The sequence below is a fragment of the Pholis gunnellus genome, assembly GCF_910591455.1.
Source record: "Pholis gunnellus genome assembly, chromosome: 22".
Lineage (NCBI taxonomy): Eukaryota > Metazoa > Chordata > Actinopteri > Perciformes > Pholidae > Pholis > Pholis gunnellus.
This window is the reverse complement of record NC_136549.1, coordinates 860,927-884,037: the sequence shown is the minus strand read 5'-3', so window position 1 is coordinate 884,037 and position 23,111 is coordinate 860,927. Positions and strand designations below refer to the sequence as shown.

Sequence of the window (23,111 nt, the reverse complement as noted above, 5' to 3'; positions counted from 1 at the left end):
TGGCGAGGTTCAAAATCCCTCAAGGCCTCGAAACTGTAGTCCACAAACCAATGGGTGACATCAAGGTGACTACGTCCATCTCCCTTATACAGTGTGTGTGCTGACAAAGTATCATGCAGAATGCTCTGAAATTGACCTGGTGTGGATATTCTCTTCTTCTTTCTCTCTCTGTTTTTATGTTTTTAATTTGAAGCAGGCATTATTGTTAACGATACTTTTGTGTCGGTATTAGTAAAACTCAACCTTTCAAACATTCTACTGTTTATCAATGATAAAGGAACTATTCAGAAATGGAAAATGAGTTTCACAGATAAGGAAACTGCCATCTGGGTGCAAAACATGTTTCACACAGACGGCAGGATGATGAAGATGATGAATTTGATTTTGTAACTTTTGTAAACTCAGGAACGTGTTTTTGCTGTTGATGGTCGTTTGATTCAGGCACACCTTGAGTAACTCTCCTCTGCTGATCAAACGCAGAGAGAAGAAGTGAAAGGAAATACACAGAGTAACACAAAGCGGAGCAGTAAAGAGATAGCAGAAAAAGAACGCAGTCCAGACAACACAGACAAAATTCATATAACACAAACTAACTAACTGATGGAGGTAGGTGGAGACCAGAATCTCTGGCAGGTAAAATGACTGTTATGGTCAAAAGAGTCTCCGGCTTTGAAGAGAGTTAGATAGATATAAAGGCTTCAGTTCCCATTTTGAGAGGACTGTCTCGTGGCAAGGTAAAGAGGTGAACATATTCTTAATATACCATGATAATATAAACTGGTATTGATTTTATAGGTGTCTAAAACCTAGGTGTCTCTTCTTCCAAACTGGGGGCATGCCGACAGCAATCTACTGATAAGTGCCTCACACAGCCCCACTTCAGAAATATATCATGATACTATGAACCGTCTCTGTGTCAACAATACGCTCTTAATGTTTCGGATGACATTACCGAATCTATAAGAGACCTGGAGATTGAAAAGAAGTGAGTCCTGTATTCCACTATATGTTTAATAAGTCAGGCACAGCATGTACCTACGGTCTGGAAGGATGCTGTGGTCGTCCCTGTTCCCAAATCCTGTTGCCCCAAAAGTCTAAATGATTTTAGACCGGTTGCTCTCACATCAATTTTAATGAAAACTTTTGAAAAACTGGTAAGGTCAGACATTTTAAGGAAAACTGAGCAAGCACGTGATCCCATGCAGTTTGCTTACAGGCCACACAGAGGAGGAGAAGACGCCACAGTCACTTTGTTTCATTTACCTTTTAAACACTTGGAGGGAAGTGGATCTCATGTTAGACTTCTATTTGTTGATTTCTCCTCTGCTTTTAACACAATTCAACCTCATATTTCAACCAGTAGGCTTCTAGAACAATTTGAATAAAGTCACAATCTTGTGGGCTGGATTCTTGACTTTTGAACTAATCGGACACAAAGAGTGAGAGGAAATGGAACTCTGTCCGACCAAGTCTGCTCCTCCACTGGTTCCCCACAAGGATGTGTGCTCTCGCCCCTATTATTCATCCTCTACACAGATATGTGTCAGAGCAGGTATGAAAATAGGACCATCTTAAAGTATGCAGATGACTCTGTTATTGTTAGTCGGCTCCAGGACAATGAGACCAGCCACGGCCCGGTCAGACGACTTTGTGAAGTGGTGTGAGGAGTCCTATCTTCTATTGCAAACTAAGTCTACCTACGGGGACAAATAAAAGTAACCTGAACCTGAACAACTGGCTGCAGAGTGGGGCTGAAATATGAAGAGCAGGAGAGAGCAGAAAGAGGAAGAGCTCCAAGCCAAACCTTGATTCCCTTCTGCAAGTAGATTAGAATGTCATGGGTGAGCAGCTCTGCTGGGGGAGGATGGGGGAGGTAAGGAGGAGGCCGGGGGCTGGCGCAGAGCTTGAGTAGAGGGCACCATGTGGTGGGGAGGGAAAGGTCCAAACATGTTGGCCTTAGAGCATGAATAGAACAACAAAAGACGTATCCTTATCTTATGTGTACACAAATTACACAAAATTCTCATATAAGCGAATGACACGAAATTCATGTTGTGAGAAATTCGTGTGACGCTGTGTTGAGAAGTATCAGCGCTGAGATTCTCATTAGTATTAGATATCATTAGTATTAGAAATTGTCACAGCTCTGCCACTACTATCCTGTTTTTTCCACCTCTCACTCACCTAATCAGTTTATTCAGTGCACCTGCCAGTCACACCCACCTCATCAGCTCATTACTCTCACCTGCTCACTCTGCTGCATCCACTATTTAGACCCCAGGCACACACACTCACTGCCAGATCATTCTCCGCTTCCATGCAAGACCTTCCAGTGAATACCCTTGGACTGATTCCCCGTTACCGACCCTGCCTGTTTTGGACTACCCCGCCTTGCCTCTGCCCCGGTAATTCACTCAGCCTTCTGTTACCGACCACGAGATCCTGCTGCTGTTTCCCTGGGATTATTCTACCTGTTGTGTGTCCAGAGGAAAATAAAGCTTCAATTCAAACTATCCGATGTGTTTTTCGTACTGCTCCTGGGTCCTTACCACACCCGTTACAGTACGATCTGGCCATAACGTGGATCCAGCAGATGACACCATATCACGGGCCCGGTTCGTGGCGATCGAAGAGGTGATACAGCGACACGAGACCCTGGTGGTCACCAACACTGCTGAGGTTCGCCACACCCTGGCGAATCAGAACCAGATTCTCACCACCTCGATTGACCAGGTACAGCAACTCACAGCAGCCACAGCTCAGACCAACGCGGCGTCACCTGCTTCGGTCTACTCTGGAATTGATCCAGCACGTTCTACGTTGGTCTCAGAGCCCTGGGTGGGGGAGCCAGAACGTTATGCTGGGGATCCTGAGGGTTGCAACGCATTCCTGACGAACTGTTCCATCCTGTTTGCGTTGCAGCCCCGCACCTTCACGTCAGAAGACGCCAAGGTGGCGTTTACCATCAACCACCTGACGGGGAGAGCTCACCTGTGGGGAACGGCGGAATGGGATCATCTTACTCCTGCCTGTGCTTCCTTCCAGTCCTTCTCCGACGAACTACGCAAGGTTTTTGGAGTGGTGTCCATGGGACCGGACGTCACCAGACGGCTAATGAGGCTTCAGCAGGTCCACTGATCTGTCATGGACTATGCCATTAATTTCCGGACCAAGGCACGATTAAGTTCATGGAACATGGACGCCCAGTGTGACTCGTATTTGCTCGGTTTAGCAGATTACGTCAAGGACGAACTAATCGCATTTAAGCTACCCACATCTCTGGACGGACTTATCGCGATAACCACCAGATTGGATCGCCGCATCCAGGTCAGGCGGCTGGCAAGGCGCCGGGAACAGTCAAGCCAGGGGCAACCTTCTCGCTTTCCTTGTGCTACAGCTCCAGAGTACACACCGACTCAGCTGCTTCCTCAAGAGAACGAACCCATGCAAGTGGGACGTACTGGACTATCTACGGAGGAACGAGAGCGGCGCCGACGGGGCAATCTCTGCATGTACTGTGGCCAGGCGGGTCATTTTGCTCACAATTGCCTGTTAAAAGCCCGGGCTCACCAGTAAATAAAGAAATCCTCCATCTTCTGGAGGGAATTCTGCGCTCTGCTGGGGGCCACCGTCAGTCTGTCCTCTGGGTTTCACCCCAGAATCCTGTCTCCTGGTCTCCCCAGTTGATGTGGGTGGAGTACGCTCATAACACCCTGACCAGCTCAGCCACAGGCTTGTCACCTTTCCAGTGTGCTTATGGGTTCCAGCCACCTCTGTACCCCGCATTGGAAGGAGGTTTCCTGCCCTTCTGTCCAGACATTCATCCACCACTGCCGCCAGACCTGGGCAAGGGCCCGAGCAACCCTGCTCCAGTCTGCGGACCGCTATGCAACAGCGGCTAACCAACACCGCACTCCAGCCCCCATCTACCAGGTGGGTCAGAGGGTGTGGGTAGAGTCCAACAAGCTGGGACCAAGACTCATCGGGCCTTTCGACATCGAGAGGATCATCAACCCGGCGGCAGTAAGGCTCAAGCTCCCCAGAGCCATGCACATCCATCCCACGTTCCACGTATCCAAGGTCAAACCTGTCCGGGAGAGTCCCTTGGTGCCGGCTACTCCGTCTCCTCGCCTCTTCGAAGGAGGTCCGGTCTATACGGTTCAGCGCCTGCTGCGCTCCCGCCACTGGGGGCAAGGTATTCAGTACCTGGTGGACTGGAAGGGATATGGTCCGGAGGAGAGGCAATGGGTTCCGGCTCGTAACATCTGCGACCCCCGAATCATTGCCAGGTTTCATCGGCCGTTACAACACATTCAATGCATATTGATACGTACTCATACACACATATAGGTTGTGCTGTTTTGCTCATCTCAGACACACGTGGTGTGTAAACGCAGCCTCTATTGTGTGCCACATTACTCCATTAAACACCGCTTTTTTGTAGTTTTGTGTAGCGTAAGAACATACAAGACTACATCTGCCTTTTTAGTAGTTTTCTCTCACCTCCGCCGGTTTTTTGCAGTCTCGCGTGGCGTGATCACTTACGAGTTCGCAGCCGCCATGTTTCTTTTGCTCTTGCTTCTTACACACAGACAGACACACACACACACATACTCACCATGTGATTGTTTGTTGATTTGCCAGAGTAGACTTGTAATTGTGTTGGAGTTCTTGTTAGTTTAAATTATTATTGATTTGATCACTATTGTTAGAAGTAAATGGAGCAGTTTTCTGTAATTACTTTGTGCATGTGTATTGTGATAATAGCTGGATATGTGGCCTGTGCTCTCTGAATGTGGAATAGTACTTTGACTATTGACATTTAGACTTAATTTATTTTGGTTATTGGTCCCTGTTCTCAGGGTGGTGCCCATTATTAATATTTGTTGATACTCTTGATCTTGATATTAATAATTGTATTAATGTCACTAATTTCATTTTCATACTTGCTGATTACCAAAAACGCTCTTGCCAGATCCCAACATCACAAATTGAGTCAGGAATGTGAATCAGTCTCTATGCAAGAGATCTATTGAAAACAAACATAATTTTTCAGAACTAAAGTTAACACAAATGAACAATGGGGTTACTGCCAAATTATGCAAAGTACATTTTTGTCACTTGGGGTACATAACTGTACTGTTGAAGGTATAAATAGAATGGGCGGTAGGGTATAAAGAATCAAGGTACTGATGATACCAAATGATACTGTTGTGTACCAAAAGCTCTTTCACTAGGGTGAAACTGCATATACTGCACTAAACAAACTACAGCAGTTGTGCCGTGACACTCTAGTTTAGGAGCCTTGAGTGTCCATCGAAGGCAGCACTACAGTGGCAACATCACTAATAGTCAAATGGAAAGACTGCTGGTTCAGTCTGACATTCTGTATGCAAACTCAGTATCACTCCTCCTGTTTATGGTTGCCTGAGCATTGTCAGGTTTGATGTGGATACGTCACTGAGAGGGATCGGTTTAAACCTTGCTGCACAGTTTGATGCATGTCTCTGCATCTGTCAGCCTGTCTGTCTTGGTCTATGGATCCTAGATAGCAGTCAGAATTCAGACAGGGCACACAGGCCTGTGTGTTGGCTGGAGCTAGGAGCTGTCATATGCCATCTATGCCTCCGCATTCAACTGTACTTCACCCCCCCCCTCCCTGGAAGTTTGGAAAGCATGGGAGCTGGATCTACCCTAGTTTAGACTATTATGCTCAAATTCTGTGTGGAGAGAATATAGGATAAGAAGTAGAGCATCAGTCTGTCAAAACTGTTGGTGTACTGTTCATATTAATAATGTCATTTTTTGCATTAGATGATGATGAAATTAACGGAAACTCGGAATTCACAAAACAGCAGTAGCTGGGAAAATGTAGCAGCTTCATACAACTATAGCTTCATTATTATGTCTAAATATGAAAAGTATTGAATTATGTTACTATTCTTACTCACTTCAAATCCATGCTCTACTTAATAACCACGGTGGCTATGTCCAAGCAAGAAATGAATACCTGCGCTTAGTGTATTTCACTGATGTTGCAGCCAGTACTTCTCCTCCTCCTCTCCATACTTATTCAAAACACTAACGGTACCCCCAGCAAAAACCTTGAACTATTTAATCCATGCTGTACTTTATAACCGTGGTGGCTATATGAAAGCAAGAGATTTATATGCCTATTTGGAAATGACCTCCAAGTGTATTTCACCAATGATTCAGTTAAATTTTATTTGTATAGTGTACAACGTTTAATGTCAGAAATCACACATTTTCCTCAGAGAGCTTTACAGCCTGTACAACATATGACATATTCTGTCCTTGGACAAGTTTTAAGTTAGTTTGGTTAGTTGATTGAAAGTTTATAAATATAGAATGTGTCGCGTGTCAAATTCGACAAAGAACTCCATGGAGTCCCTGGTATACACCACTCAAGTGTACAGGACTGTCTCAGAAAATTAGAATATTGTGATAATCCCCATACGTGTGATTTAGTTTACTGAACCAAGCTGAGTGTTTTTCAAGGCTCAGGAAACCCTTGCAGGTGTTTCGAGTTAATTAGACGATTCAAGAGATTAGTTGAATACCCTACTAGTATACTTTTTCATGATATTCTAATATTTAGAGATAGGATATTTGAGTTTTCTTAAGCTGTAAGCCATAATCAACAATATTAAAAGAATAAAAGGCTTGCAATATTTCAGTTGATTTGTAATGAATCCAGAATGCATGACATTTTTGTTTTTTTAATTGCATTACACAAAATAAAGAACTTTATCACAATATTCTAATTTTCTGAGACAGTCCTGTACATACAGAGATTCCTTGCTTTACAGTTAGATATTCTCTTAGCGTGTTAGTTTATCCATGGCTGTACACTTTGTGTAAGTATATTGAAAGTTACTGAGAACCAACTGTGTCAGCATACTTAGCCAACAAAGATGATTCTGTTAACAATAGCAATCCAACCTTAAGAGGACAACATGTCATGGCAATCCATCCAACAGTTGCAAAAATGTTTCACTTTAATCAAACGACTATAACTGGAAGAAATGACATTCAAAGTGACGCCAGCCAGCAAGGACTTTCACCCAGAGGTCAGTTATTTCATGATTGTATGAGGGCTATACCGAATAGCTTGAAGTTTTTTCTTTTGGCATAACTTATCATTTTGTTCATCTTGTATTTCTGCACAGTGGTGCAAGTTTCCAACTTGTGTGATCCAAACATTTCCAATAACTCCAAAGGTCAACATTTATTCGCTCTGTCAGCTGGAATCGACTCGAGCACCCCCCCCCCCCCCCCCCCCCCCCCTCCGCGACCCTGAATAAGATACGTAATAACAGATGATGGATCGAATTAAAAAACATTTTTGCTCAATTATGGATTTTATCTAATGAAATACTTCAAAATACACATGTCCCTTGCAGGCCACTATTCATTTTGCCACAGAGTCATCGTAGCATCTTGGTTACTATTCGTAAAAGACAAGCTGTCGTTGATCTTATGTTGCATTAAAGTTACCAGACTTGTTGCCATTCTGTGGGACAAGCAAGAGAAACAGCGGAACTAAATGAGTGAAATAATGAAATGTTCAGCAGACCAATAAACATCCTGACTGTAGAAATGGGAAAGACACGAAGGGTTGGAGAAAAAGCGGCACAGATGATCAGAACAACCTCTGTCTTCAAAGACAAAAGCAGACATTGAACCCTCCTGATTGCTATGCTGCACTGTGAGTAACTGCTCATTTGTCTACTGTAGCAGATGAATTTTTGCTGTCTGTCTGCTTTTTTCTCATTGTTCTGCTCTGTGCTGCAATTCCCTTTTATTACGTTCTGTACTCCAACTAAACGTTATTTCACAAATGGAAAATGGCAGTTGGTGCCTGTGAGGAATTGTTATTTTCTCAGTCGGATAGATGGAGAGCAACATGTCCTGTCTGTAACAGATCAAAGATTGCCTGTTTCCTGCCTTGGCTACTCCTGCACAATGATAACACAAAACAGGAGTGCAGTGTTGGAAATGTGAACTGTTGCAGTGGTTCTTTAATCTCTGACTTGGAGCAATTACCTTTTTGTTGCACCGACATCTGTTTCATTCACTCCAACTTTAATTAGTGAGTCAAATTCTTACTTTTACTTCCTTTCGACACCCTCCAAATGGTAGAGGTATATGCCGTTTAAAGGGGAAGGCAATCCCCCTTGTAAGTGAAATGGTCAAAATGCAGGGTCCATCCCTGTTACAGTTTAACACATCTTGCGTACGCAAGGAAAACTACGCAAGTAAGGGAAACGTAAATGCAATTGAGAGTACCCAGAGCTTTGTCAGCCTTGCTCTGTTCCCTTTTGTTTTTTCCACCGAACAGCTTTGAGCCATCCCGTGTGTCTGCCCAGCTGAGTCCTGCTGTCTAATTAGCTTCATGTGGAACTATAGTCCTGTCTTTTGTCAGTTGGCTGACAGTTTGTCTGCTGTGTTTCCTGGATGTATCCTGTGTGCCTTTGTACTACTTATCCCGGTGAAACCTGATCCCGTTATATTTGTCATTTTTATATTTTCTGGACTTTGGATTTTTGGTGACTTACTTTTGGATTTTGGCAATTTATAGACTTTTTGTTTCGTTGATCCACTTGTGGGTCTTCTGATTACTTTTGGACTCACTATAGCCTCAGCTCCTATGTAAGTTTTGTTTGGACGTTTTCTTTATCCAATTCAGAATCAGCTTTATTGGCCATGTACGCGTACGCATACAAGGAATTTGACTCCGGTTTTTCATTGCTCTCTACTACATACACAGAATTTACAATAAACAGGAAAGATGTAAACATAAACATTTAACGACTGTACAATATAAATAGACGTTCGCCAGATGGATCGTCGGGAGCGAAGTTCTGAATCCCCGCTGACGCAGTTTAACGAGCTCCTGCTCGCTTCCCCCGTCGGCGTCTCCGGCAAATCCTGAGAGCCGCTGCTCCTCCAACTAAAAGCTCTGTAAAACATTCCGGTTTCATGAAAAACGGCGAAAAAGTTTGACCAGTGGATTGATGGAAGTTTAAAAGTTGCTCTCTGCTGAATGTGATCAGAGAGGGAGACAAACAAACAAAGAGAGAGCGCAGTACCGAGGCTGCCATCTGCGGCGCTATCTTGGCTGTATATTCACCTTTAATCCTCCTCCTGCTTCCTTTGTGTCTGGGTTTGGGTTTTACTCTGTTTTCCTGCCTGCTGCCTTGTACAGATGTGACATAAAGAGATTGACAAGGTAGAAAAATCTGTTTAAAAAAATCATAAACTAATACCAAAGAGGACTCAAATTAGAATATGATAATCTTAAAAAAAATCCAAGATAATAAGCATCGTTCAATCAAAATATAGTTTACATCAGCAAAATAAAACAGCTAAACAACTGAGCTCATAAGTCAAGAGTATTAAAAAGGCACATCATAGCTCTGACTGACTTATTTTCCAACATTCCAATATAGTAACAGAAAATGTAATAATTAATCACAAAATGATGGTATATTATGAACATCAATTCATAAATCTGATATAAAACAAGTAATTATGACCAACGCCTTTTCCAAAATCAGGAAAGCAGGAAGTTGAATAAATATAATTGAAAAAAATAAATTCAAAGGGTATGTAGGCATTGCTGAACGAGAAAGACACACGACAACGGCTATACATCATGCATGCACACTATTGAAGCTCCACCATCCCGTCTGTCAGCGACGGGGCCACGGCACAACAACAAGTATCATCACGGCATTTAAGAAACCGTTTGTGGCCGAATCAGACCGGGCTAAAGCTATTACAGCATCTATTGAGGTCTTTATTGCTGCAGACATGAGGAGATACTCCAGTGTGGAAAACAAAGGATTTCAAAATCTGGTTAAAGTGCTTGAGCCACACTACAAAATCCCCTCACGCACCCACGTCAGTAAGAAGATCGTTCCTCTATGAAGATGAAAAGACTGACAGCTCATCATGGAGGAGTGCAGATGTAAAGTCCGGTAAAAAGTCAGTTTAAAAACTTGACCTCACTGACCTGTTGTGACCTGTTGTTGAAGACGATCATAGACGATATGAAACTTTACAGACCGAAGGCTCTCACGGAATGCAAGGATGGTTCTGAGCAGTTTCCAGAACAGAAATAATTGCCATCCAATCACCAAAAACACTTTATATCTGATGGGCCATAAAAAACGTATTAATACAATATATTACAACCAAATGTGATACAACCTACTGCGATATCAAGAGTCATATCTGTGTACATGTTCTTTGGGATCAGAGAGTGACTAAGCATTTCTGAGAAGAGGTTTTGGTAGAGAAGAAGGTTTCCTTGGGAATGAAATGTGCTGTTGTAAGCATATGGTCCTGTCACAGAGGCTGCCTCCAGCCACAGCTCATTGGGGAGAAGAAACAGCTTCATTTTGTTACCCCATGCCAACCGCAACTGAAGAGAAAACAATGGATTCAGAAAATCCAATTAGGCAAGATAGCAGGGAGGAGGGACAAGGTGGGAGTGATGGGGATGAGTTGGCATCAGCGAGAGAAGAGTGCATGTCTTTAAACATAGTGCTATTTGCTTTGGAAGCCCTCACAACATGCCATGTGGCTTTTGTGCACCATAGTGAAGCCTTGTGCTTTTCCTCTGGGGTGGGGGCCATATGGGTGATTTCATGTCGGTCAGCAGCAGTGTGAGCACCCCTGCTGGCTGAGAGCATACAAAGGGTGGGGTAGATGGGCGGGGAATTGTCACTGACAGTCGTCTCCTGGAGAACATTGGACACATTGGTCCCCGCGGAGCTGCTGGTCGTAAGCGGGATGCTGGACTGATGGGAGGCAAGATGACACCATGGGTCCAACCAGAGGCCCAGGGTGGGGCCAGCAGCTGTCAGTCACCTCTCTCAGGGAGGCATGTACAGAGCATGAGGGGGACAGGACAGCTGGCATATGGGAGTGTTACTACATCAGCATGCTCTTATAAGCTTTCTATTGCTGTCTCCATGCCAACAATAGATGGAATTCGGATACTGACACATAAACATTTAGGCCCTCACTATACATATATGGATACGTTTTAAAACAGATTTTAAATACTTGAGTGCATAAAACCACCTCATAGACCCTTTTACACCTGACATCATCAGAAATATGCGTGCGGATTTTGCCCCAACCATCAAGACGAGTCAGCTTTAATCGTCGAATAGAATTCAAAATGTCTGGTTGTTGTTCGCAGATTTAAGTTCTACAGAATTTCAACAGGATCACGACCATTTCAGAGCAACAGGTGTTTCAGTTTAAAGACTGTATTAACTGATGACTTTCAGCTGAATGCGTCCATAGATAGAGGAGAATAACATTGACACCTAATACCATGCTGTTTGTGTTTTCAACAGCTGACATCACCATGAGTGTCCACCACGCATTGGACTCGCAATATATATACACACCAATATTACCAGTAGTGTTGAGGCTGAAGCTAGTGGAGGAATCGCAAGGCCGCTGCTGTGTTTACTTCTTTCTGCGCAGGCGCATCATAAAGTAACTCGATCCGGTCCAAATTCAAAACAGTATTTAATTAACATGAGAAGCTAGAACAGTTGCAAACTGAATTACTCTATCGATATCAATATGTCCCTTGGGGCTGAGTCCTCACTTGCCCCACCTAATCGGCCAGCCCAGCTGGTCAACTCCCGAGTGGTAACGGCGCGAACAGAACCCAAAACTCTCTGCAACTATCCTATATTTAAAAGTCTCTGTCCGAATGTTTAAATGTCCAGTATCAGCCTCTGTGATTGGCCGAAATACAATAAACCCCTAATGGCTTTGGCCAGTTATCAGCTCAGTGTTTGGTTGAAGTCGTCCGGACTCCTCCTGCTCTGTTGGTCATCTGTCCAGCTCCTCTGTGTCCCCTTTGATGTCCCCTTTGATGTCTCTGGTCCTCGACCTATTCCCTTATATGGTCGTGAAGAGCCTGTCCTCTGCATTCCTCACTGACCCTATCTCCCCTTTGATCTCTCTGCCTCATGGCTCAGAACCCCCATACCTATGTGACTGTACTTTGGTTCAATACTTCCAATGATTATGTTAAAGACTCCTACAAGTAAACTTATTGCAAACATATAACATCTTCTATAAGTAAACATCCTGTAAACCTATATTACATTCCATAAGTAAATATATTGTGACTCTTAACATAATTTACATTCTCATCATTGTGACAATTTCATTCACCACTAGGGGTGCTATAAATTCTACTAAATAATGCTTTTAATTCTTAAATTCTCCACAGTAGTATAATTGAGGTTCAATTGAGATATCGCTTCTCTCTTTTCTGCATTTTAGATTCATACTTTTGGATTGAATCTTGTATTCGTGATGGACAGTCCACAAATGGCTCCCGTCATTTCTGTATTGATATATATCTTTGTTGGATGTATATCTGTATATATTTGGAAATGATGGGAGCCAACGCTCCCATCATTTCTGTATTTGAGATGGAAAGACTTGAACTTAACATTTCTTAACATGAAGCTCATTCTGAGCTTCATGTTAAGATACAGTTACTCCAAGGGGCTTTTATTTTGAAAGGGTGGGACTGTGGAGAGAGGGGGAGAGGAGACAGAATCATAATGTTTGACACAAACGCATAGAGGTTATTAAATGACAGGCTTCATCACAAGCATTCCTGTTAGAATTCACTCTGTCGGGCTTTTATTTTGAAAGGTTGGGACTGGGTGGGTGAGAGAGGGGAGATTAATTTGCTAATATATAATATGATCCTCTGTCTAAAGCAAGACTGTATGCTGCAGATGGAGCAGAGGCGCTGACAGTCAGTCACTGCACAGCATCATTAAAGTGTTGCTTTTGCATGGCGCTGTCTTAAAACCTCTTGGACCCTAAGCCTTTTTTTAGGCCTTTTCTCGAAAATTGCATGCCCATACTCAAGAGACTGTAATTCTGTAACTACAAGGTCTATTTTAATAATTTTGATGTGAGAATAAAAAAAAAATGTGAGATTTGATCAGATGTGTAAATATCAGTATATATGTTACTGGTTAAGAGTAAATGAAGATGGCACACAGCTCAAATTGAAAAGTTTCAGGTTCGCCTGAAAAAAAAGCACTTTTATTGTTATTATTTTCTTGAAATGAGGCCCTGGCTAGCCTAAAAACTCTCACAAATCATAGCACAACATGTTAGCAGTCTCTCTGCAAAGTCTGACTTTGCTAAAGTGAAGCAAAACAACTTTAGATAGGTTTTAGTACAGAGAGTTTAGGCGAGGTTTCCAAAATGTGCATTTGGACACATTTGGGCACCATGTGTGCCATTTGAATTTTCTCATGTACCAAACTACATATTTCACTTGTATATTACTAATGGTGTTCAATACATCCTAATACAGCAGTTTTGGGCTTTTTCTTTTTTATGCCTTTGTTTACATCAAAACAGCACAAAGGTAAGGAGTTTATGAAATATTAGCGGTGAAGCGGTTTGTTGTTCTGGTGCTTGTTTGCTCACAGCTCTGTGGTGGTTTGACTTAGAGAAATACTGAAGATATCTTTGGATTCAGTGTGTTATTGGCGTGTTTTCTGCTATTTCGGTTTTCCGTGTTAGCATTTAGCATCTTCTTATTAGCGCCTACCGGAGTGTGTGGTCGGCTCAGCAATGGCAAAAAAAGAGTGATATTGTGAACATTCTTTTAGTTGCTTATTTGAGTTTGGTTAGAATTGTGTTTGGAGTGTGTACACTGGCTTGCAGGACAGTGTAGAACAGAATCTCTTCGTTAATTTGGTATATAGCATGTATGAAGCATTAATTATATTTTATTCTGAAAAGTCCATTTTATGACATGCTCTACACTAAACTGTCTCGTCCAAGAGGATTTATTAGCTTTTGTGCGTCACTTTAACGCACCGAAGATAAAACGGACTTGTGAGACTCGGCATGTTTTGAGAGAAGATTTTCTCCATCTTTCATGGACTGATGCCAAGTTGTTGAGCGAGCAACGCCTGGCCCCTGAAAGCTGATTCAAAGCCAGAACAGGAAGCAGGAGTGAGGGAGAGGCGGTGACAACAGTGAGAGGCAAAGCTGGAGGAGTGAGAGATACTAAAAGCTCTTAGCCATTAATAGCTGCAGTTCTACATGCTCCAAGCATGGAAATGAGTGTCGCTCATTTAGAAGGGATGTGCAGAGCTGAGAGCTTAAGCAGCAATAGGAACAGAAAGAGGAAATGACTTGATGGTTTTGGTTAACTTGCACATTCGATTGCATACTTTAAATACATGTATGCATTCTTTTGCTAAAGGTGAATCCAAGTTACAAATTATTTCACTGTCTCAGAAAGTCAGAGGTGAAATATCAATGTTTGCAATAATGTCCCAATTTAGTGAAATGTCAACGGAACACACACCGCAGAATGATTTGACCAGAAAAGAAAACCCTTCACATCAAAGTGGAAGGAAAAGAGGCCTAAATATAGCATGAATACCAAAGGTTTAAAGCAGTGGTCCACAAACTACGGCCCGCGTCCACATTTGGTCCGGCCCCCTGAACAATACCAGAGACGCATTATGATTTTTTTTCAGTCTGCACAATTAATCGAATTTTAATCGCGATCACGATTTTGGCTGCCACGATTAAATGAGCATGATCGTCTGCGATATTGACGTTTAAAATACGTGCTCTGCTACATATCAAATCAAACGCTTCCTGAATCAGCCAACCACCAGGGGGCGAACGAGATGAGAGCTGTCATGCGCGCACCCTGTAGAAGTAGAAGAGTAGAAGAAGTAGAAGAGCAGAGAGACGGGAGCTTGAAGGACGAGTACTTGTGCTTAATTTATTTACACGCCGGCATGTCATGTCTGTCACTACATGGTCGCGCGTTTTCAATTCCCCTGCTCTCTGTATCGCGCACGGCGGTGTTCCGCCCCGATACGCGCGCACGATGCAACAGTCGCTCACCTGCGAGTAGCACCCCCCCCCCCCCAATCTTTCCAATATAGACAGGAAATGTTATCGTAATCATCTCAGGTTTCCATGGATCATGGTTACATCTATACAGCACTATTGTATTATTATTATTATTATTGATCACATCTCTATTACTGATACTGGTTTTATTATCATTCAAGTAAATCAACTGCTGCTTCTATCATTCGCAGTAATTATTTACTACTGTCATTATATGTATCATTTCTTTCATATGTATTGACAATGTTGTATCTTTTTTATACGTTTTATGGCATATTTTGCATCCCTCCTCTGTTGCTCTCCCTTAGGTTTGTTTCATTTTTTCCCATTAAAGGATTGTTTGGTGAGTTGTTCCTGTTCTGATGCGAGGGTCCAAGAACAAGGTCTTCAAATGTTGTACAGACAGTAAAGCCCTCTGAGGCAAATTTGTGATTTGTGATGCTTTACAAATACATTTGAATTGATTAGCAACATCATTGATTTTTATGCATCAGATTTAAAAGAAAAAAACTCCCTCTTGGTACCTTAGAACAGTATTTGTCAACCTTTTCTGAGCCGCGGCACATTTTTTACATTAAAAAGATCGTGCGGCACACCAACAACCAAAGAAGTTACAAAATGACACCTTTTAGCATAATACAGCATCTATGCCATGATGTCAAACTCAATCACAGAGGGCCACGATTACAAATTGGGACTACGTTGAGGGCCAAACAGGGTCAACATTTAAGAAACAGGATAGAAGGGATATTGGACAAAGTGCAAAAATTAATAGGCTACATTCCTTTATGCATATGTCCAGAGCCATCTTTCTTGGCTCCCACTTCATTATGTCTGGGGTTCGGTTCTGTGGAAACCCTCAATGTGGAGTGAAGGTGTGCATCAGTGAGACTCCTGTGTGGGTTTTTGTTCCTCTTCATCACAAAGAAAAGCTGCTCACACAGGTATGTGCTTCCAAACATCCAGAAGGCATCGCTTCAGGATGAAGCTTGTAAACTGTGCAGCGCCCACAGAGTCAAACTTTGCCTTGAGTGTCATCACACTGGAGGTCTATCAGCTCCATGTGGATGTGCACAGGTGCTCTTTCTACGTCAACTGCAAACGGATTGCTGAGCAGACATGAGTTTGACATGTCTGTTATATGCTGACAATTTAATGACAAATCTCTCAATGTATTGATCCATACTCGGCTTTTCATCTGGATTAGAATGTTGTCCAGGGCCCAGTTCAGAGTCTGCATTTTTACTTTTCAAATATTTCTCCATCGCTGTCACTTATCACCGGAACCTCTCCCGCACGTCATTTAATTCCACCGTTTTCAATTATTACGGTCATTATTGCGCTACCTACCGCCACCCACCGGCATGGAAGAGTATTTATTACTGAGCCAGCCACTATATTGCAGCTCAGACGCTCAACAATGGCAAAGTATTTGCAACAACTAAATAATATTTTTTTCACTGATTAAGTGAAATTGGACATTTCCCCACGGAACACCTGACGATCTCTCACGGCTCACTGGTGTGCTGCGGCACAGCGGTTGAAAATCCCTGCCTTAGAAGACACAAATGTCCCCTTCTTAAAACTGCTGTAAAATACTACTACTAAAATACAATACTACTATTTTCTACTTACACCAAGTTATGTTTTCAGTTCTGATCATAACTGCCATATATTCATTCGTTTTCAGAATTGTAACCCTGCCAGTTTTTGAGATGACGCCACAATGTTCATAACTGAAAAAGACAAACACAAAAATGTAATTATTTTCTGTATACTAAATGCTAAACGGGGAGATATATACGTATTTTGAAACAATATTGATTTTAGATCGCTTGTGACTGTACCTGTCTGTTGTTTGTAGCTTGTGAGTTAACTCAGCTGAGTGATTTGACGGTAACGTGAGCAGCATTTCTAGCGGTGAGCTTGTGCTACTGCTGTGGGTTTTTTTCTCTTCACTGTGTTAATATGGCAGCGTTTGATAGGGAGGAGTTTGTGGCTAATCCTTCTCTCACTCGAGAATCATATTCGAGCATCGTATTATAGTGTCCCTGTTTCCAGTTCACTGTCGAAAGGAGAACTCATTCTCGCTTTCCCTCGTTACTCCCCGCATCCCTTAGATGCTGAAAGGGGAACGTAACAGCAGCAAAGAGGAGCTACACTGAAAAGCTGGAAAACAGGTTTTCAGCCAACGACCCTGTGTCACTGTGGAGAGGCCTGCAAGTACTCACTAACTACAGGCGACCTAAACTCTCCCAGCTCACTGAGCCAGCCTCCACCTGTCAGTGGATCACTAACTTCCTGACAGACAGGACGCAGCAGGTGAGGCTGGGAAAAGTCACATCCAGCACCCGGACTATCAGCACTGGACCCCCCAGGGATGTGTGCTCTCCCCACTGCTCTTCTCCCTCTACACCAACGACTGCACCTCAGAGGACCCGTCTGTTAAACTCCTGAAGTTCTCAGACGACAGTCGACGATGAACGGTCATCTGCCTCATCACGGACGGTGATGAGTCTGTGTACAGACGGGAGGTTGCACAGCTGGTCCTCTGGTGTGGTCAGAACAACCTGGAGCTAAACAAGCTCAAAACTGTGGAGATGACAGTGGACTTCAGGAGGAGCCCCCCAACACTGCTCACCATACTCAACAGCACTGTGTCTACGGTGGAGACCTTCAGGTTTCTGGGATCCACAATCTCCCAGGACCTGAAGTGGGCCTCTCGAAAAAGGCCCAGCAGAGGTTGTACGTCCTGCACCGGCTCAGGAAGTACAACTTGTCTCAGGAGCTGCTGATCCTGTTCTACTCCACCATCATCCAGTCTGTTCTCTGTTCTTCCATCACTGTGTGGTTTGGATCGGCCACCAGACAGGACAGAAACAGACTACAACGGACTGTCAGGTCTGCAGAGAGGATCATTGGCTCCAGCCTGCCCCCCATCCTGGACTTGTTCACCTCCAGAGTCAGGAAACGGGCTGGAAAGATCACTGCAGACCCTTCACACCCTGGACACAAGCTGTTCAACTCCTCCCCTCTGGAGGCGCTACAGAGCTCTGTACGCCAAAGCCACCAGACAGAGTCATACTGCACTATTACCTCCATTTGCACTATCACCTCAATTCCATTTTCACTGTTGTTGTATAAGTTTATGTTCAGATATACCTTTTGGATTTATATTTATATTGTACATAGTCGTTCAATGTTTATTCTTACATCTGTTCTACTTTTTCTTTTTGTCATTTTTTTATATATATATATTTTTTTCCTGCTTATTTGTAAATTCTGTGTATGTACGTAGAGAGCAACAAAAAACGGAGTCAAATTCCTTGTATGCGTACGCGTACATGGCCAATAAAGCTGATTCTGATTGTGATTCTTGGTGCTACTGATGACAGCGTCGGCTGTGTTTTTTGATGCAAGGTGCTTTGAGGTGCATTAGAAAGCTCGGTACTTCTAGTTTCCATCGATAATAACAGACTATTGTAGACTGACAACACAACTTGCTCGTATATTTACTAAGCTTACATTTTTAGGACTTCATGATCAAAATACTTCGTACTAAGACATAGTTTGGACTTTGGTTTACGGATTCTGGAAACTAAAGACTTCATGTTTTCAAAATATTATAACATGCATATCTTCATACCATCTTTAACCGTGGTATTGTAACTATACTCCAGGGTGGACCCGTCACCGTGTCCATGGGGTAAATGAGGTTGATTTAAATTAAAACATATATTCTGGTCAAAGCAGCTGGATTTTGACAGTGTGGAACAGACTTAATGCCTATAATTAAAACCCTGTATGCAACCCAAGCATTGATCTTCTACCGTGGCCTTGAACAAATGCAGACAATGTGAGGAATTCAAGCTTAAAAGCATTCCTAAGCATGTTTAATAGCACCCCTAGTGGTGGATATTATATGTTACAGTATATTTACTTATAGAAGTGTTAAACCATAAAAGCATAATCATTGAATGTATTAAACTAAAAAGCATAGTCACACTGGATGTATTGAACGATGAAGGAAAAAGAGGGATTTTGAGTGAGGCTTTTCAGAGACGACCATATGAATGAGTGGAGTGTGCTGCTTTAAGGAAGGAGAGGGGGCCGGACCAGAAGAATGAGTCATGAAGCCAAGGAGGAGCTTATTGGATTTCAGCCAATCACTGAGCTGATACGGAACAATAAGACACTGTTCCTGAGGAGATTCTCCAGACCTCATGTGACCCCTAGACAGATAACTAGCTAGGCTGGACTGTGTAGAGGGTTTCATTGGGTCTCTGCTCCATGGAACATATTACTATCGATAGTCTCATTCAGTTTGTAACTGAGCTTAGCTTCTGTCAATTATTAAATACTTTTTGATTATAACCAGCTGATTTTTTGATACGACTCTGCTGACGAAAGATAGCAGCAGCGGGAGACGTGCGACCTTCCAAAGTTCAGAGAGGTTCTGGACTCAACAACAACCAAAATGGCATTCATTTGGAATTAAACACTAAAGACTGACAATCTAACAAGTCTTCAAGGACAAGCAAACACACTCTACAGTTCCTGAGAGGATCCTCTTCTTTTTGGCATTAATCTGTCCTAAACCTGCACGTCTGGAGTGCTTCTATTTCCGTTGCTCATCATTTCACTGAAGAACATCTGGAATACTGTGATTTTATCTTAATAGGAAGCCGGCTGGCACTAACAGGAGTGAGGAGAGAAGAGGAACCGTGGCAGGATGAGAGTGGCTGTGGAAGATGGTGAAAGTAATTACTTTCTAAATTGTGAGATATAGATTAAGGAGACAGAGGGTTAGGAAATACACTTCTCCTCTCAGCTCCAGGAGGGATGAATTGATGTGATGTATTTTGTCATTTGCTAAACATGTCAACTACTGGTTACATGTGTCTTTGGTATGATCTTACTGTATATCTAAATGTAAAGGCACCTGTATAATAAGGATGCTGTCACCATTAATATTACAATTAATTTCAAAATACTGAGAGGGCCCAGACCTAAAGGAGGCCTGGAGACTCCAGGTTCACTGTTGTTAGCGCAAATTTGTTGGGTATTACTGTATACTCCACTAAAGGGCATTAGCAACTGAAATGCCACAGGCCTAAAGGCTTGATGTATCAAGGAAACTGGCAGCTGCAACCAAAGATTGCAACCCATTCATTCCAAAAATGTATTTACCGTCTTACAGCCGCTCCATTTCTAATGAATGTCTATAATGGGCCAGTGCACATCACGTGATCCTGCACTACCGTGGGCACTCAACCATAATCGTCTTACAACCCTGCCTACAAAACCCACGCTGGTTTACAAACATTCAAAACACACTTCTATAAAGTATATTAGTGTAAAGATGAAGAACCAGTTGAAAGACATAGGAGTTAATGGCAGGGGCTAACCTGACACTGTCAGACATCAAGAAGGCACATTATGTCAAAAAGTGCGACAGCTGTTATCAGTCATATGATTTGAAAACCAAACATCCTTTTATTTGTTTTACATAAAGGTAATCCTAAAACACATGTGGGGGTCATGTTATATTAAGCAGACTGTTGGACCCATAGGTTGGTTGTACAAGCAGGACTCTTATTTATGTTTGTATAAATATTTAGTAATTATGACGGGAGTTTTAAGGAGGAAGTCAGGTAACGTAGTATAAAGAGCCTTAAAGTCCATGTTGTGAAAGAGTTGAGGTGGATGAATAGGTCAAACAAACAACCATGAGACCGCAGTTCATGTCCTATGTGAAACCAAAAGCCAATGTTGAATTATTTTAGCTTGTAGTGAAAAAGCATGTTGAGAGGTCGGAAGACTAGAAAGCGTGATACAAATACAAATTCTATTTACCATTACCATATATTTAGGAAATGCTCCTGTAGGTCCTACTTTAAGAGGTACTATGTACCCTTCCTCTGGCTTTGTCAATGACGTCATACAATTTGAAAAAGCCCATAGAGGTATTTTACGAGTGTGTCAAACATCTTTGGTGATTTTGTTTGCCTGAAACACGCTAAGGCAGGGGTGCCCAATACGTCGATCGCGATCGAGGCAGTGCCGGTAGATCGCATGCCATTCTTTTCCAACACACGGGTCACCACGTATGCACAGTTGAACCGCGCGAGCTACTGCAAAACTCCGCGAGCTAATTAGTTAGCCTGATGCAGCAGTCGCTCTCCTGCAAGCACCGCTCTCACGCAAGCACCCCCCCCCCGCCGACGAAGGCCATAACATGATGAATTTAACCAGCAAAGAACACAGAGGTATCGCATTCGGCTGAAGGTCGCCAGTTAACAGGGTCCCTGGTTGAACCGTAACACCGGCAACTATGATGCTGATGTGTATATATATATATTTAGCATTTTTAATGTAGGTAGATCATTTTGACTTGGTCATTTTAAAAGTAGCTCGCAAACCGAAAAAGTGTGGGCACCCCTGCGCTAAGGAATAGACCCAGACTGTATTGCTTTAATTTTGACTTCTTCTTTTAATTTCTGGCAGACAAGGCATGGGGAGTTGCTGCCTTCCTCTGGTTGAAAACGCATTTGGTACAATGGAAATTATGTACTTATTTGCATATATAGAGATGTGAAGTGAGATCCGGTCACAAGTGGTCACTCGAGACACATTTGGAGATGATTTCCAATATCTAGTGTCCACTCATGTTAATGCCAGGTCTGACCAGGACCTCAATCTCAGTCTGTCTTCAAATACCATTCTCAAGTGTAGGAGGAGAAGGCGGACAGAGAGAGTTGATATGAGTAGATTCATTAACATCATTGATAATCAAAAAGAAAGTACTTTTTAAAAAACACCAGTTTTGATAAAATAAGAACAAACTATAGAAGTTGCAATTAGTTTTACATTTATGGAGTTCAGAAATTCCCCTAGGTTTGTTCTCAGTTACCATTTGACATTTTTGTTAAGTAGTGGGCAGTTGTTTAACAAAAACAGCAGAAATTTCACTTTCAGTTTAATTCCCTGTCGGAAAATATTCAAAAAAGTAAGTGGTGGTAACCCTGTTGTCTCTCTAAACTGGAGGCGTGCTCCTTTAAATAATCCAAACTACCCCTTTAAGTACGTACCTTAACCAAATTAAGGTAAAATAAGTCTACTTTGACTTGGTTTCACAATGGACATGACGGTGGTTGAAAGTCTGTGTTTGTTTGTTGGCTTTTGCGTTCTTCAGACCATGTTAGTTGCTCTGACATCTTATAATGACACGGATGGGTTTACATCGGAGTTAGTTGAAAGCCCCTTGTCAAGTAGAGTTGAGATCCCAGAAGAGCTGCCCTAAGTAAAAGGCATAAAGACCGGACTAAGAAGACCGGACTAAGAAGACCGGACTAAGAAGACCGGACTAAGAAGATCAGGAGCAGCTGGGTGAAAGGATGTGTGGAAAGGGGGAATGACAGCCTGACAATAAATAGAGCGACTCGGAAGATCGTGTGGGCATTCGACGCAGGACACCGTCCAGTACTCGGCTGGAGGACTTAGTCTCTGCTCACGGCAAAAGACGACACCGATCGTGAGCAGGAATTGGCTGACGGAGATTCTTATTTCCCCCTGCTCGAAACAGGAGAACAAGGATACTGCTCTCTGTGACATTGTATGGCGCCAAGAAGGCCGCAGAAAGAACATTAAATGACCGAGTATTATCAATCAGCGTTGCCACATGGGAAATATTAAACTATTGTACCTGTGGTATGTTTGAGTTATCAGCATATAAGAAAACTAAATTACTGACATCAATAGAATTATTAATGTCAGTAAGATAATTAATGATTATTAATAATAACGGGGAACCACCCTGCGAACAGGGACCAATAACCAAACTATAAACTAAGTCTCATAATTAGTATTCACTCACAATATCAACAGTCTGAGTACTGTTACACATTCAGAGTGAAAGTGAAGGTTTAAGTTCGAGCAACAGACCACATGTCCAGCTATTATCACAATACATGCACAAAGTAATCACAGACAAGAAGTGTGTGTTTGATTGCAGTGTGTGTGTAGGGGGGAGGGGCGAGAGAACAGCTCAGACAACGTATGATATAATCTGAAATGTGGCGACGTCTCCCGCGAAGACCTGTGCCATCCAGCTGTCTGATGTCCTGCAACACCTC

General features: G+C 42.7%; 1 protein-coding gene across 1 annotated transcript in view; it reads right to left on the bottom strand.

Moving 5' to 3' along the window:
- Positions 1-23,111, bottom strand: part of LOC306714240 (transmembrane protein 178B) — a gene marked incomplete at both ends in the record, with an annotated part of 86,749 nt that overhangs the window by 4,498 nt on the left and 59,140 nt on the right. The gene's annotated exons all lie outside the window — the stretch shown is intronic.